Source organism: Stomoxys calcitrans, chromosome 1, assembly GCF_963082655.1.
Source record: "Stomoxys calcitrans chromosome 1, idStoCalc2.1, whole genome shotgun sequence".
In the NCBI taxonomy this organism is placed as follows: Eukaryota; Metazoa; Arthropoda; class Insecta; order Diptera; family Muscidae; genus Stomoxys; species Stomoxys calcitrans.
In genome coordinates, this window is record NC_081552.1 from 137,034,799 (window position 1) to 137,052,803 (window position 18,005).

The 18,005-nt window shown below is 40.5% G+C and overlaps 1 protein-coding gene across 1 annotated transcript in view; it reads right to left on the reverse strand.

The window, feature by feature from the left end:
* Nucleotides 1-18,005, reverse strand: part of LOC106088930 (neuronal calcium sensor 2) — a 128,025-nt gene that overhangs the window by 45,491 nt on the left and 64,529 nt on the right. The gene's annotated exons all lie outside the window — the stretch shown is intronic.

Here is an 18,005-nt window from a genome sequence, read left to right on the forward strand (position 1 = left end):
GTTAGGCAGGCCCTTGTGAATAGCAAGCATCTTAAAGTGCCGACGAATCCTACAAAAGAAGTATAAGAGTTTGCAACAATATTTACTTAATAACATTTAATCTCTTTTCTCTCTGTAAGTCTCAGAGAGTTAAATTTATTTACGAGTAAAATAAATGCAGCGAGGGCTATTACATAAATCTAAAATCAAAGAAGTTTGTAGCATTTGTCTTTTAAATTAATTTGTGCCGGTGGCATAAAGATTTCTATGCTTCAAATGGTATGCCACTTCGTCAACCTCGCCGAGTCTATATTATATTATTCAAATCAAAATCTTCCAATCCCATCCACTAGGCCCCTTCCAACTCCGATCTGTGGTCGTGTATCCAAACTAACAGGAACATGAAAACAAATTGACCACGTGGAGCCCTGAAGTCAACGTGACCCCTTTCAAAATCGTAAACACAAATCCTGAAGGAAATAAGGTATTTAGCAAATTCACTTCTAATCGAAGCAAAACAGCTAGTTATCACAATTCCAATTGAAAGGAAATAATTAAAACTATGAACTAGCATAGGCAAGGCAAGAGTCTTTTATTTAATCAATTTACACAAGTCCCTTAGGCTTCTACTTTTGATCTTATCTTCACAGGCACTGAATGGGAATGAGCATTTAATCTGAAGTAGCATATTTAAAAACCTATGCCCCAATCGGTTCAATTAATTTGGTTCGCTTGAATTGAAAATAACTACGAATGGTCAGAAAGAAGAGATAAGCAAAAATAAAAAGAAACAGATACTGCTGCCAATGAACACATAAACTCAACCAAATAAATGATGTCAACTCATCTGATCTCAAAACCTTAAACAAAATCGTTAAGTTTGATGAGGACACTACTGCAAATGAAAAGAGTAGTATTAAAGTGCTTCATGGCAAAAACCCTTGCCTGTAAATTCGTAGCCGTCACACAGGTTCAGAGAACATGTTGTCTTGGCATAGGCGGAGCGATAAGGATCACACCCACTGGGGCACTGGAGACTATTCTAGATATCCGATCCATTGACATACAGATTAAGTGTAAGGCAGCCACTACGGCTATGAGACTTAAGGCGATGGGAGAATGGATTGAGGATGGGAGCAGCTCATACCATTGCGAAATAATCGAGGCGACGATAGGAAACCTGAAAGGAAGGGAAGATTGGACATCTGAGGCAACACTAGAAGTCGAGTGCGAGGCACTGCTGCCATCGGTACAGTCTTGGACTGGCGGAACCTTAGTATTGCCGTCTTGAAGATCATGTTACTCGGATGGATCAAAGCTAGGGGACAGAGTGGACCTGGGGTCTAAATTGAGAACCCAGCGACTGAGATCTGTTTTAGACTGCCAAACCATAATACGGTCCTGCAGGAGTAGAGTGTGTACTTCTTTACGGACAGTAACATGGCCATACGGGCAATAACAACCAGTAGGGTAAGGCCACAAACAGTCTTGCATCGCAGGCCTTTTCTGAGGATGAAACAATTCGCATAGTTTGAGTGCCGGGCCATAATGGAGTAAGGGGAAATGAAATGGCGGACGATTTGGCAGTGAAGGCCAGAGAACTGCCGTCGATAAATATGGTTAACCCGAAGCCTTTTGGGTCGATGCGGTCCGATTTAAGGGCGTGTAACACTGTGGAACAGCAAAACGATCGGTAGGACGGCGGAAATCCTATGGGGGATCCGGATCGTTAGACGACGAGGCTTTTATTGAAAGGAAGTAAGAAGGAGTTCAGTATAGCTTTTGGGGTCATAACGGGACACATAGGACTTCAAGCTCACTTATGCCAAATCGGTGCGGCAAGTGATAACATGTGTAGGGCATGTGGAGAAGATGATGAGACGATAGAGCATTTCTTATGTCTATGCCCAGATATCGCGGCTAACAGACACAGGTACTAAGGTGGGGACACGATACCAGACATGAACCAACTTAGGGGAGTGGTATAGAAAAAAATTAACGACTTTGTAAGTAGCACGGAATTCCTAACTTAAAATTTTCTTGTTTTATTATATGGTGTATTGTTGATCTTTTTTGATTATAATTTCGTTGAATAGTTCGGCTTGAGGTCATGTACAATTATTAAAAACAGATGTCGGTGTTTTTTTTTTATTAATTGCTTCAGTCATTCTTGTGTGGTGTAAGAAATAAGTTCACGTGCTTTAAAATGTAATTTCTGTTTCAAACGTTAAATTTTAATCAAATTCATATTTTGTTTCTGTGCTTATGTTAAATTCTGTTTTATGTTACTATATAATCTTTTTAATTATCCATTCCCTGATGAAGATTACCGGCGGTAATCGAAATATTGGAAAAATTTTAAATAAAACAATTAATAAAAAAACTCCGACATCTGTTTTTTATAATTGTATATGACCTCAAGCCGAACTATCCACGAAATTATAAGCAAAAAAGGTCAACAATACACAATATTATATTCAACACGATACGCCCACCGCAAACAATACTAACATGCAACTTTACAAAAGAATTAAACAAAAATATAATCCAGAAGTTAACAAATTAATTAAACAATATTCAAAAAGTAAAAGGCTAGCAGCATCCATAAGAACATCAACAACATTTCTCATCAAATGCAGACAGGCAGGTATTATATCCAATTTTATTTTTAACACAACAAAGAACGCATACAACATATTTCACACTCACAACAATATCCCGCCAAAAATTGCGAAAATATTAGAAAAACACATATATAACTTTCACATAAGAATTCTGAAGCTTCTAATCAATACAAACACACACAAGTCAACACACACACAGTAATGCTTGAACAAACAAGAGATCAGCTCAACTATCTAATCGAGAGTGATGATTTGGCACTTTACATTGAGAGTGAGAATACCATACTCGACTCTCATATCAACAAGAGCAAGACATCACACATTATTAAACTTCAGAGACTTAAACAACAACAGCTATTTGAGCTCGACTTTAAACACAACAGAGCTTGGTTTGGCAACAACACAGACCAAGCCATTCCAACAAATGTTGAATGGTTATTGTCGTTGGGCCCTAAATTCTCACTTCCGATAACAAAAACAACATTTCCACTGTTTAATGTATTGGCGGAGGGGGAGGAGTGTGTTCAAATTTTGGAGAGCAGAGGAATGCAAGAAATTGTGAGAGTGAGATTAGTTACATTGATAGACAACCACTTACAGAAAGATAATTTGGGTAGGAGAGACAAATTTATTCCAAGCACAGTGCGGGAAACTCGAAAATTTCTAAAGGAAAATGAGGAGATTTTAATATTAAGGGCAGATAAAGTAGGAAAGGCCACGGTAGCGCAGAGGTTAGCATGACGCTGAATACCTGGGTTCGAATCCTGGCGAGACCATCAGAAAAAATTTTCAGCGGTGGCTTTCCCCTCCTAATGCTGGCAACATTTGTGAGGTACTATGCCACGTAAAACTTCTCTCCAAAGAGATGTCGCACTGGGGCACGCCGTTCAGACTCGGCTATAAAAAGGACGCCTCTTATCATTGAGCTTAATACTTGAATCGGACTGCACTCATTGATATGTGAGAAGTTTGCTACTATTCCTTAGTGGAAAGTTCGTGGGCAAAATTTGCATTTGCAAAGGAGGAAAAACTGTGGAGATGAAAAAGGGAGAATATGACCCGAAAATGAGATGCACCCTAGGGGTGCACGCATGGAAGACTAAAAAGAGACCCAACATCAGGAATTCATATCAAAAACAACACCCTTTTTAATCAAAACATCATAAACACGGCGATAAGAAACAGATCAATCTGGCAATATCGACAATAAAGGAGAAATGGACAATTATTCAGGAATATACAAAAATTCCAATAGATTTACTTATAGAGATGGTAAACTTATGTAAAAATGATTCCAGATACTTTATGTATGACAACAGGTTTTATGAACAGAAAAGGGGCATGCCAATGGGGACTCCATTATCGCCGATTGTAGCAGACATAATCATGGAGGAACTACTTGACAATTGTATTGATAAACTTGAGCAAACCGCGATTTTTGACTAAATATGTAGATGACATATTTTGCATAATGATCCCTGATGATGGTATAGAATGTTTACCTCCTAGTCAGAATAAGGTCCATGTAGCAGTAAGAGCAACAAGGCAGCAGGAGCCGACGGGTTACCCGCTGAACTATTTAAGACCGGAGGCGACACTCAGATAAAGCGTATGCATCAGCTTATCTGTGCAATCTGGCTAGAAGAACGCATATCCGATGATTGGAACCTCAGCATACTATGTCCCGTACACAAGAAAGGAGACAAGACGGAATGTGCCAACTACAGAGGAATAAGTCTCCTCCCCATCACATACAAGATACTCTCGAGCGTACTGTGTGAAAGATTGAAATCTAAAGTCAATTAGATATCAATGCGGCTTTAGGCCTGGTAAATCCACCCTAGACCAGATATTCACACTGCGCCAAATCCTGGAAAAGACACGAGAAGGACAAATAAACACCTGCCACCTCTTTGTTGACTACAAAGCTGCCTTCGATACTCCTTTACGTTCAAAGGTATTTTAAGCCATGTCTGAGTTTGGTATCCCTGCAAAATTAATAAGACTCTGCAGTATGACTCTTGCTGATACGCGTTCCTCAGTAAGAATAGGAAAGAATCTCTCCGAACCATTTAATACCAAACGAGGTTTCAGACAAGGAGACAGCCTCTCCTGTGATCTCTTTAATATCCTGCTGGAGAAGATTATACGAGATTCAGAAGTGAATAGATATGGCACATATGCCGACGACATCGATATCATAGGTCGGTATCGATATCATATGAAAGAATCGAAAGAGAGTCAGTAAAAATGGGTCTGGCAGTAAATGCAGATAAGACGAAATGGATGGTCTCCACTCCCAAAAAGCCTTGTACAACCGAGCAGATAAAGAACATGGAGAAAGTTGAGAACCACAACTTTGAGATAGTCAGTAACTTTATCTACCTCGGCACCGCCGTTTTTGAGATAAAGCGATGAATAATACTGGCAAACAGTCAGCTGTTTAGAAACAAGGCCATCTCTCGACAGACAAAGACTACACTTTACAAGACACTGATACTACCCGTGCTGTTATATGGTTCTGAAGCATGGGTACTTGTGAAAGCAGATGATGCAGTGTTTGGAGTATTTGAGAGAAAGATTCTTCGTAAAATATATGGACCAGTTTGCGTTAACGGAGAATATAGGCGACGTATGAATGGATGAAGAAGCTCCAGCAAAGAAGTCTTTTGAAGGCAAACACGGTGGTACACGTTAACCGGGAAGACCAAAAGCCCGATGGAAAGTTCAAGTTGTGGGAGACACCTCAAAACTTGGTGTCAGAGATTTTAGAATGAGCGCAGAAGATCGAGGCGCTTGGAACGCTATTCTACGTTCGGCTAGTGGAAGAAATATTCTGTCATGGCCAATTAAAGAAGAAGAAAGAAGAATATTTTGCATAATAGACAAGAATGAAGTAGAAAACACACTCCGAATATTGAATTCATTCAATACCCAGACCCAAGTTACAGTGGAATGTGAAACAAATGGCATGCTATCCTACCTTGACACAATAGTCCATAGGAAAGGCAACAGATTGAAGCTTGATTGGTACCAAAAAGAAACAGCATCGGGAAGACTCATTAACTTCTATTCAAAGCATCCAAGGAGGATAAAAATCAACACTGCCACAAATTTTATCGATAGGGTGTTCAAAATTAGCGACAAATCCTTCCACATCGAAAATGAGAAGAGAATTCGAAACATACCAGAGCAAAATGATTTCCCAAGAAAAATGGTAACGGATCTAATAAAACAGGTGAAGAATAAAAAGGACAAGGATACGAAGGAATTTGCACCAAGAATTTATAAAAGCACAACATATGTTTCAGGCTTTTCGGAGAGATTTGGTAATTCCAACATTTACAAGAAAGACTCATACCAACTGGCACTAAAAAGCGGCAATACCGTCAACAACCTATTAAGCAAGACTGAAACAACGATAAGAAAAGAGAAAAAATCGAACGTGGTATACAAGATAAGCTGCGATGGGATATGTCCAATATATGCCCAATGGCATATATGGGCACTACAAAAACAAAACTGAAGACAAGGGTTTCGGCTCATAAATCGGATCAAAAGGCAAAGCATAAACCTTTAGAACTGAAGACTGCACTCACAGCCCACTGTGCAACTCGAGGACATGTACATGACATGTAGGCAAAGCATAAACCTTTAGAACTGAAGACTGCACTCACATCCCACTGTGCAACTCGAGGACATGTACCAAATTTCAAGGACGTCAAGATTTTAGCCCAAGAACCTAATTACAAAAGAAGATACACATTAGAAATGCTGCACATAATTAAAACCCCAACTGCCGAATGTATGAACTACAAAACTGATACAAACCACTGTGCACCAATATAAAGGAACTTAGTACAAAAATATAAGCAATAGACAATATTTTGTTTCTGTGCTTTTGTTAAATTCTGTTTTATGTTACTATAATCTTTTTAGTTATCCATTCCATGATAAAGATTACCGGCGGTAATTGAAATATTGGACAAATTTAAAATAAAACATTGATAAAAAAAACACCGACATCTGTTTCTAATAATTGTATATGACCTCAAGCCGAACTATCCTCGAAATTATTTTCTTTTTTTGTTTGTTTCTCTTTCGAGATGAGCTCAATGATCGGAGATTTTCTTTACAAATGGAAACACATGCATTGGGAAAAGTACAGCTAATAGACAGTGCGGTCAAGTGTGGTTAATGGGATATTTGCAACATAGAGGCGTTTTCGCAATAAATACGATACAAATGCAACATATTAACGTACGGTCCTTGAAGCCATCAATCCTAATATGGTTGAAAAGCCTTCTAACCAAGGACGAAACGCGTCCCATAGTGGTTGGTGTGTGTTGGGATCTCCGGCTTTCCTTTTCCATTTGCATAGAAAATCTCCTATCATTGAGCTCGTCTCGAAGAGAAACAAACAAAAATTGTGAAATTTAATGATCTTCGCTCTAACATGCAAAAAGCTAGAAATTAAAAATTTCGAGGTTACTTTTTAGTTTTTAGAGCACACAACAAGCCGATTATTGGCGAAGGTGTGTGTCCATAGCAGGGATGATAATTTTGATACTTTTCAAACATCAAAAGTATCACGATACCCCCGCAAGTCATATAGCAATTTTTCAACAAGCCTAATAGGCAGTTTACGGGGAAAATAGCAAAATAATAATCGGATCTTGGGGGCCACAAGCGGGCCTGCCCCCTCAATTGGACTTTCCGCCTCATTAAGCGAAATGACGCCGAATATAGGCAAATGTTTTGCAAAACACGAACATGAGATTTTTTGATATTGCCTTGGGCGAAAAAATTTCCAAATTAAACACTTGTTCATCAAATCGCTCGCGATATCAGTAAATTTTTTCTCACATATACCTATTTTCTTCAAAAGTCCAAAACTCTCAAGGACCTGCAACCTTGGGTTTGACTTTTTTCACCAAAGTTTCGTATTCTACGCAGAATTTCCTTTAATTTGAGTACCATATTGCCTATAATCGGCGTCATTTCACTTGATGAGGCGGAAAGTCCAATTGTCCCCACCACATTTCAGCGAAATCGGAGGTGCAGTTTTGCCCCATACTCAGCCTATTCATCGAAATCGAAAGAATGCAATTTTAGTCAGTATAAAAAGCTAAATTAAGAAATCGATCGAAATATATGGAGGTTATATCGAAATGTAAAAATTATTGGAAACACGCGTAGGAGGGGCTGATATAACTAATTATTATTTAGAAATCGGATGAAAAATTCGTCCCCAAAAAGTAAAATCTAGGGTTATAGGGGACCATGTTTGGAAAATAAATAGAAGGGTCTATGACATCGCGTTATTCCTTATTTAAAAGCAAGTATCAATATTAGGAGATTGGTCTATCTCAAGATATATTCCGAGTTCAGACTCGGCAACAACAAGAAGGTCCTGCATCAATGAGCTAAGAACTTGAATCAGATTGCACTCACAGACATGAGAAAAGCATCCCCGTGTTTTTTAAAGTAATTTTCCTGGCCAATTTGTTCTGACTGATCCCAAAAATGGTACAATTTGGCTCCGAAAAGTTCCTTTGTAATTTGTTTCTAATCCCATTTCGCCAAACCCATTTATCATCCCCGGTCCATAGTGGCATTTGCAGATTAATATCTGCACCCTCTTTTTAACCTAACCTAGATGTGTTTATTTACTTTGTGGCAAAAGTAAATAAAGAATTAAAAGATTTTAATAGTTAATGCGAGATTCATTAATTCTGTAATACATTATTTGGGAAAATTTGTCTCTCCCTCTTGGTGAGGCTTGAAATCTCGTGCTGGAATGTGCTCGTGATTGAGATAAGTAAAAGATTCTGTATTCGTAATTCAGTGCGTTTGCTAATTGTTTCATTCTAGTTTTGTTCTGATTTATGTTTGGTATTTTATTGCGTTCTTCCTCATCCATTTGTCTAAAGAAAATACTTCTGATACTTAAGTTTTTTGGAGCATACTTTTAGGCGCTACGTAATATCATCTAGTGGATTGCTCGTACGATAAGTGTAACATTACTAATGTTTATGACAGCTTTACAACTTGCTGGTTGTGTGAGAAGCATGTCCACTTAGAATGTGCGGGTTTCAATGGTAGGAACTTTGATCTTATAAAACGGGCTTCGCTGGTCATGTGTTAATTGTTGGTTCTTGGAAATCGATTTCTATCGTCTTTTCAAGGAATCTTTGGTTGAAGAAGCTGCCATGAGGAGGATTATAACGCAGTTTTCACTAATCTGTAGAATTTTACCTTCTAAAATATTTAATTTAATGGTGTGCAGTGCATTTTCGCCAGATGAAGCGTTGGTTAAGGAGTTCGTGTATAGGGAGAGAACTAACGCTGTGAGACCTTCGGTTATTTCTTCTGTCTTTTCTGTTTCAAACAACTAAGTCAGTCTTTGTCCATACTTTACAGGAATGTTAGAGGCCTGAATACTAAACTTAGGGACATCTATTTTAAGTCTTTCGGTAGTGACTTCAAGATATTTGTTTACACGGAAACCTGGCATCGTAATAGTGAACTTTTTTCTGGTCAATATCAAATTTATAGATGTGATAGAGTATATAGACTTGGTGGAGGTATGCTTATAGCTGTTCACAACTCCATGGTTTCTGAATTAGCTACACCCATGGATTCTGATGGTATTGAGTTGTTATGCATCAAGGCGAAATATTTGGGCCAGATACTCATTTTGACGTGCTCCTATATTGCACTGAATTCGGAGATGAATACCTACCTGAGATATTCAGAATTATTAAGGAAGGCATCGACTCTGCATGCAGATTCCGAACTTGTTTGTTTCGGTGACTTCAACATACCCCAGATATCGTGGCTCTCGAAAGAGAACGCCGTTGGCTTTGTGCCTGTTTCATCAACATTTTCTTCAATAGTTATGGATACATTCTAAGAGGACATTTTTCACCACTGCTTGTTTCAGATGAACAACATTCGTAATGTAAGGAATAGGATTTTGGACCTGGTGTTTCTTTATGTAGATGTTTGCCATTTGCGGAACCTGAGGATGGATACCATCCGACTTTGTCTATTGAAGTTCACTTGTGGCGTGGATGGATGAAAGATATTCCTGGAAAGGACACGGGATTTAGGTTCAATTTTAGCAGTTTCGACTTTGATCTGCTGCGTTCGATTTTATTTAGCATTAGTTAGGTTTCTGATTGCAACTTAGATTTGCGAATTTCGTCTTTTTATAATCTGCTGAATGATGCTTTCAAAATATCTGTTTCCACTGCGAGGCCTAATTCTAAAAGGGGGCCGGCATGGTCTACCCCATGACATATTACCAGGTAGTGTACCGTAAACAGCTGAGTACAATTTTTTCTGAGTGTGTCTATTATAGTTAAAATCCATACCACACACAAACAACGAAAAATGACGCGAACTAGTAACATACACAAATTCAGAGTTGCACTAATCACTGATTTTGACAGATATTGTACTCAATATTTTGTTGTTTGGCAACTGCCACTACCTGTAAATGAATATATCTTGGTCTACCCCGCATCTGAGACGTTTGCGTAATGTTTAAAGTAGACTTTTTCAGAAATATAATACTTCATTGAATTATACCCATTATTCGATAGCGAGGACTCACTACAACACTGAGAGTATGAGATGTTATTCGAATTATCTTGTCGGGATGAGGAATTATCTTTACAGTAATCCCAGCTTTTATAAGTTTGTGAATTCTAAGAGGAAAGTTCGGGAATTCCCTAGTTGCACGAAGCTTGATTGCAGGGTATCGTCTGATGATTCGGAGATATGCGATATGTTTGCAGACGTTTTCCAAAGCAGTTATACAAAATTGTCTTCCAGTTCCAAATATGCTTATGACATTAATAGTTTGAATTATTTGCAACAGATTGTTCTTACTAATTGTAATTGAAGTAATTGAAGAGTTCCAAGATACCAGAGCCGGATGCTGTACCGGCGAATATTCTTAGATATTGTGCCTACGATTTATACAGGCCACTTACGGCCATATTTTCCTCATTCCTGGAGGTCAAATTATATAGTTCCTTTACATAAAAATGGTAAAAGCTGTTTGAACTGCTGGTGTCTCGTGGGATATCCCAATATGTCACACCAATTATTTCACCCTTCCAACACGGCTTCGTTAAGGGGAGGTCGACTTGTACCAACCTTTTGGAACTGACGTGTCATGCATTTGATGGTTTTGGAAACAGATGTAATATATACTGATTTTAGTAAGGTTTCGATACTGTGGTGCATGATTTATTACTGTTTAAACTTGACATGATGGGTTTCCCAACTATTATATAGGTTCTTATAAATTGGGTAACGTAGATTGCTTTATTGATCTTGGTGTTATTTTGGATGATAGATTACGTTTTAATTTACATATTGACTCGTGCATCAATAAGGCAAAGTCATTGTTGGCTTTTTTAAAACGATGGTGCAAGGACTCTGATGATCCTTATGTGACCAAGCGTTTGTTAAGTCCGACCTACATTGGAATACGGTTATGGAGTTTGGAACCCATTCTACAAGTGGTATTCAGATAGGATTGAATCAGTCCAGATACAATTTCTTCTTTTTACGCTTAGGACCTTGCCATGGAATTCGGCTGAATTTCTTCCCCCCTACGAGCACCGCTTGAAACTTATTGATTTACGCTTGATACTTAGGGCCGTATTTATTGTGAAATTATTGCGTTGTCAGAATAGAATACTTGACTTTACATACCTTCTAGACTACCTTTAGTGAGATCTAATTACGAATTAAACAATCCTCTTCGCTCTTTGTGTGATGTGTACAACAAATTGTATAGTATTATATCCTTCACTGATCCTCATGTATAAAGAATTCTCTCCTTCGTCAGTAGTTTGTTGTAGTCAGAGATGATTATATACATATTAATTGTCGTTTCATTGTTGTGTAATATCTATGTTGCTTTAGACATAATGTGTATGTTGGTCTAACTCTAGTGTTTAACTGGCTGTTAAGTATTAGTAGCCAGTATTACCGTAAACCTCCATAGTTGGGAGTATTGGGTGTACGCATCCCTACGTAAGGAGAGGTGGCCCCCTCGGTCGGCAGGGACGGGTGTGAGTGGCATGGAAAAGAACGAAAAGAAATAGTACCACTATTTAGATGAGGGTTTTGTGGGGGTGTGATGAGAGTGGCCCTACTTTGCATGCAGGTCAGCACTCTCCATAAGGCTCGGCTTTGGCATTTTTGTTGTTGTTTGTATATCTAATGCAACACAGACAATAACTTATAATTACAGTACAGGTCGTATGCTATATTATGCACTCAATGCATAAAATAATTGGTGGACAGATTAAAGAAGTAGGGGATAGGATTCAGTATTTTGTTTCATATTATATGATGGGCTCATATTTTTATTATATAACCACAATTATATAATTATTATCAACAACGACGTAACCGATTTTCTTGAAATGTTGGCAGCGAAGAATGATTCTGTGATGAAAAGACGGAATATGGGAGGTCGCCTTTCCACTAACAACCCAAGAGTACATGTCCGCGTTGGGTATGATAGGGGTAAAGTGACGAAAGGCCCGATCAAGGGTTATCCCAATATCTAAAACCCCCGATCATGAAAAGGTGACACTCAATTGCGAGGGTTTTACAAGAGTACGAACCTAACATTAAAGTTTCAGACATACGATTTCGGATCATATATTGGATATAGCTGCCATGCAGACTGATTTCCTGATATTAAGTATTGAGCCTATAAAATTAGAATTTTTCATCCGATTTCGATGAAACTTGAAACAGTGAGTTCTGAGTACATTGAGGCGGCAGCCCTTGCCGATGAAGGATTCCATTGGGTCAATCCGGTGCGTACAACCGGCTGCCATGGAATTGAAGGAACCGCATCTTCCGCACATGTTCCTCCTTTTGGTCATTAATATCCAAATCAATAGTTTTGTTGCTGACTTAGCAAAATACATAGTATGAAATTTTTCAGGATTAAAAGGCGAGTTCTTATCCCGAAATTTGTCCAAAAAACTCTAGTAAAACCAAGCCAGCCATCCCGCAATGGAGACTCCAGACAGAAGTCCAACAGAGATGAGCTGACTTATGGAGTCAGGCCGTGCAGTGGCAGGTGACTCAATACCGCCTAACGAGACAATCACTGCCTTTCTCAATATTGGAAAGGCTAGGATAAGCAAAGATCCTGGTACAAAAATATCAGGCAGTGTAGTGGCGAGAGACCCAATAGAGCTTAACAAACATGGACCCGACTATGGACCCATCACCGACTTCAAGATTCGGGAGACTAGTATAGCTAAAGAGCGAAATATTGACACATTAGGCAGTGTAGCGACATAAGCTCAATGCAGCCCAACGAACAGGGAGACGACGATCCAGCCGACCAACAGTACCATCACCTTCTCTCAAGAAGCCTTTTTACTTAAGTTTTGGCAATCTAGTATTGAAACATCAGGCAGTACAGGGAATGGAAACTCAATACAGCCTAACGAACAGGGACCCGGCGATGTAACCATTACCGACTTTATAAAGATTCGGAAGACTAGGGTATGCAAAGAACCTAATATGATGACATCAGGCAGAGCATTCAAAGGAAAATTATTGCAGTCCAAAGAACAGAGAGCAGACAATGAGATCATCATCTACTCCCAAGATGCCCATTTCTTGGAGAACCTACGATTGAGGTTATCCAGATAAACCTCCACCGGAACGAGACAGCTACACACGCTCTGATGGAGATAATCATCAAGGGCAAGTTTCATATTGCCTTAATTCAGAAGCTATGGATGACCCGGAACAAAGTTTCTGGACTGAACCATATCAACTACCAATTATTTTATGCTAACATTGGTACTCAGTGTTATTTGTCATAAAAATTTGAATTATATATTTTCTCCAGAGTGAACGTCGGATGCAACAGTATTGAGAAAGGAAGACGGTGGCATTACTTTATCTGCCTTTCGACTCTCCGACACAGCCATCCACGTCGGAGCTGCAACGGCTTGTGAGGAAAGCAAAACAGACAAGAAACGAGGTACTAATAGGGTGCGATGCGAACTCTCACCACAGAGAGTTCTTGAATACGAAAACGACTTAATAACACTTAATATTGGTAACACCGCTAACTTGTTAATAGGATTAGGGAGGAGGTAAAAGATGTGACGATATGTTCGAAAAATCTAATCAATGAGGTTCAGGGTTGGAGGGTATCCATGGAACACACTTTCTCAGAGTCTCGCTACATTAGGTTTAGAATAGCACGGCCAGCGCCAAATCCGATAAGCTTCCGAAATAGGTTGAAAACCAACTGACCAAAATTCGAAAGACTACTCAGAAGAAGATTGTCCAAGCTTATAAGACATTGACGAAAATGTCAACAAGATTACGATGCACAGGTGGGATGTTTCGAAGATGTCTTCTTCGGGAAAAGAAATCAGCCCAGGAAAAACCCTGGATGACCGGGGTGATTTTTAGTATTGGGAAAGAGGTCCGTAGACTTTTAAACAGAGCACGTCGTAAAACGCGGAATTTTACTGGGATATGTTTACACACGGCTCAACGAATACAATAAGAATAGCGGCAAAACGCGCCTCCTGGAAGTTTTTCTGCAAACAGATCGATAGCGTTAGTGACGCCGACAAGATAGAATAGTTTCTCTCAAAAACCCATGTCAAAATTTAAACTTTAGTTGACTACATGGGAGTAAGAGCAGAGTCAAGGAGGACATGTTGATGCTTTTGATGAAAAACCATTTTCAACAGGATACTACGGGACTCACTAAGACACCGATATCTTGGAATAATGATGTTGGTCGAAGGTTTATAAATACATAATATATGGTGAAGGAATCCTTGAGTATAGAATAATCCTTCGATGCCAAAACGTACACACTGGCGGTATGCATTGATATCGAGTGGGCTTTTAACAATGTGCGGATCGAATCCTTAGACCAGTACCGGTTGAACCCGGTCCTTCGAGACTGGAAAAACCATACGCTAAGAAACAGGTGGATAAATTGTGTGTCCCATGACATAAATATAAGAAAGTAGAACAAGGCACGCCACAGGGGGCATTTTATCGCCACTCCTTTGGGTGACCACCATAAATGACCTATTAAGGATGGTGACTGAGAAGTGATTTGAATCCCTCCCCTACTATGCCGACGATGTTATAATACTTCTAGCGGTAAGGATCCGAACCAGCTATGCAGAAAAGCCGAAAGGATCTTGCATATGGCATATGACTGGGCTAGACCCAGAGGATGTTGAGCACTATGTAGACGGGCCGTTGGCTCGAAATGGGGCCTGAATCCGAGGATAGTGCTCTGACTCAACATGAGCGTGATTAGACCAATACTTACTTGCACCTCAGTAGTTTGGGTGGGCTGCTATGGAGAAAAAGTGCAACATAAGGACCATACAACAGGTTCAGGTCCTGTCATGGGCGAAGCGATGAGGACCACGCCCACTAGGGCACTGGAGACCATTCTAGTTATCCGACCCATTGACATACAGTTCAAATGTGAGGCAGCCACTGCGGCTATGAGACTTAAGGCGATGGGAGAAAGGATTGAGGATGGGAGCAGCTCATACCATCGCGGTATAATCGTGGCGACGATAGGAAACCTGGAAGGAAGGGAAGAAATTTCCGATCGGATACCTGAGAAAATAGTTGAGGTCGAGTGCAAGGAACTGCTGCCAGCGGCACAGTCTTGGATTGACGGAACCCAAGTATTGCCATCTGGAAGATCATGTTACACGGATGGAGCATACCTAGGGGACGGAGTGGGCCAGGGAGTCGATCATGAGGATCCAGGTACTGAGATCTTTTTAGACTACCTGACCATAATACGGTCCTGCAGGCGGAGATCCGGGCGATCATGGAATGCGTGAGGTGGTATGGTGCTAACAGGAGGATGTCGAGTGTGAACATATTTATGGACAGTAAAATTGCCTCAAGAGCAAAAACAACCAGGACGGTAAAGTCGCGAACAGTTTTGCAGTGTAAGAAAGCGATAAACGCCTTCCCTGAGGATGGCACAATCCGCATCGTTTGGGTGCCGGGTCATACCGAAGTAAGATGGAATGAAAGGGCAGACGATTTAGCGGAAGAGGTAAAAGATGTGACGATATGTTCGAAAAATCTAATCAATGAGGTTCAGGGTTGGAGGGTATCCATGGAACACACTTTCTCAGAGTCTCGCTACATTAGGTTTAGAATAGCACGGCCAGCGCCAAATCCGATAAGCTTCCGAAATAGGTTGAAAACCAACTGACCAAAATTCGAAAGACTACTCAGAAGAAGATTGTCCAAGCTTATAAGACATTGACGAAAATGTCAACAAGATTACGATGCACAGGTGGGATGTTTCGAAGATGTCTTCTTCGGGAAAAGAAATCAGCCCAGGAAAAACCCTGGATGACCGGGGTGATTTTTAGTATTGGGAAAGAGGTCCGTAGACTTTTAAACAGAGCACGTCGTAAAACGCGGAATTTTACTGGGATATGTTTACACACGGCTCAACGAATACAATAAGAATAGCGGCAAAACGCGCCTCCTGGAAGTTTTTCTGCAAACAGATCGATAGCGTTAGTGACGCCGACAAGATAGAATAGTTTCTCTCAAAAACCCATGTCAAAATTTAAACTTTAGTTGACTACATGGGAGTAAGAGCAGAGTCAAGGAGGACATGTTGATGCTTTTGATGAAAAACCATTTTCAACAGGATACTACGGGACTCACTAAGACACCGATATCTTGGAATAATGATGTTGGTCGAAGGTTTATAAATACATAATATATGGTGAAGGAATCCTTGAGTATAGAATAATCCTTCGATGCCAAAACGTACACACTGGCGGTATGCATTGATATCGAGTGGGCTTTTAACAATGTGCGGATCGAATCCTTAGACCAGTACCGGTTGAACCCGGTCCTTCGAGACTGGAAAAACCATACGCTAAGAAACAGGTGGATAAATTGTGTGTCCCATGACATAAATATAAGAAAGTAGAACAAGGCACGCCACAGGGGGCATTTTATCGCCACTCCTTTGGGTGACCACCATAAATGACCTATTAAGGATGGTGACTGAGAAGTGATTTGAATCCCTCCCCTACTATGCCGACGATGTTATAATACTTCTAGCGGTAAGGATCCGAACCAGCTATGCAGAAAAGCCGAAAGGATCTTGCATATGGCATATGACTGGGCTAGACCCAGAGGATGTTGAGCACTATGTAGACGGGCCGTTGGCTCGAAATGGGGCCTGAATCCGAGGATAGTGCTCTGACTCAACATGAGCGTGATTAGACCAATACTTACTTGCACCTCAGTAGTTTGGGTGGGCTGCTATGGAGAAAAAGTGCAACATAAGGACCATACAACAGGTTCAGGTCCTGTCATGGGCGAAGCGATGAGGACCACGCCCACTAGGGCACTGGAGACCATTCTAGTTATCCGACCCATTGACATACAGTTCAAATGTGAGGCAGCCACTGCGGCTATGAGACTTAAGGCGATGGGAGAAAGGATTGAGGATGGGAGCAGCTCATACCATCGCGGTATAATCGTGGCGACGATAGGAAACCTGGAAGGAAGGGAAGAAATTTCCGATCGGATACCTGAGAAAATAGTTGAGGTCGAGTGCAAGGAACTGCTGCCAGCGGCACAGTCTTGGATTGACGGAACCCAAGTATTGCCATCTGGAAGATCATGTTACACGGATGGAGCATACCTAGGGGACGGAGTGGGCCAGGGAGTCGATCATGAGGATCCAGGTACTGAGATCTTTTTAGACTACCTGACCATAATACGGTCCTGCAGGCGGAGATCCGGGCGATCATGGAATGCGTGAGGTGGTATGGTGCTAACAGGAGGATGTCGAGTGTGAACATATTTATGGACAGTAAAATTGCCTCAAGAGCAAAAACAACCAGGACGGTAAGGTCGCGAACAGTTTTGCAGTGTAAGAAAGCAATTAACGCCTTCCCTGAGGATGGCACAATCCGCATCGTTTGGGTGCCGGGTCATACCGAAGTAAGATGGAATGAAAGGGCAGACGATTTAGCGGTGAAGGCAAAAGGACTGCCGCCAATAAACTTGGTTCACCAGAACCCGAAGCGAATGCAACCCTGTGGAACAGCGAAACGGTAGGTAGGACGGCGAAAATCCTTTGGGTGTATTCAGATCGTGAGAAGACGAGGCTATTACTGAAAGAAAGTAAGAAGGAGGTCGGTATAGATATGGATATCATAACGGGATACATAGGAGTACGAGCTCACTTATGTAAAATCGATACACATGCCCTATACATGCAAGTGATAGCATGTGTAGGGCGTGCGGGAAAGATGATGGGACGTTGGAACATTTCCTTTGTCATTGCCGACTTTC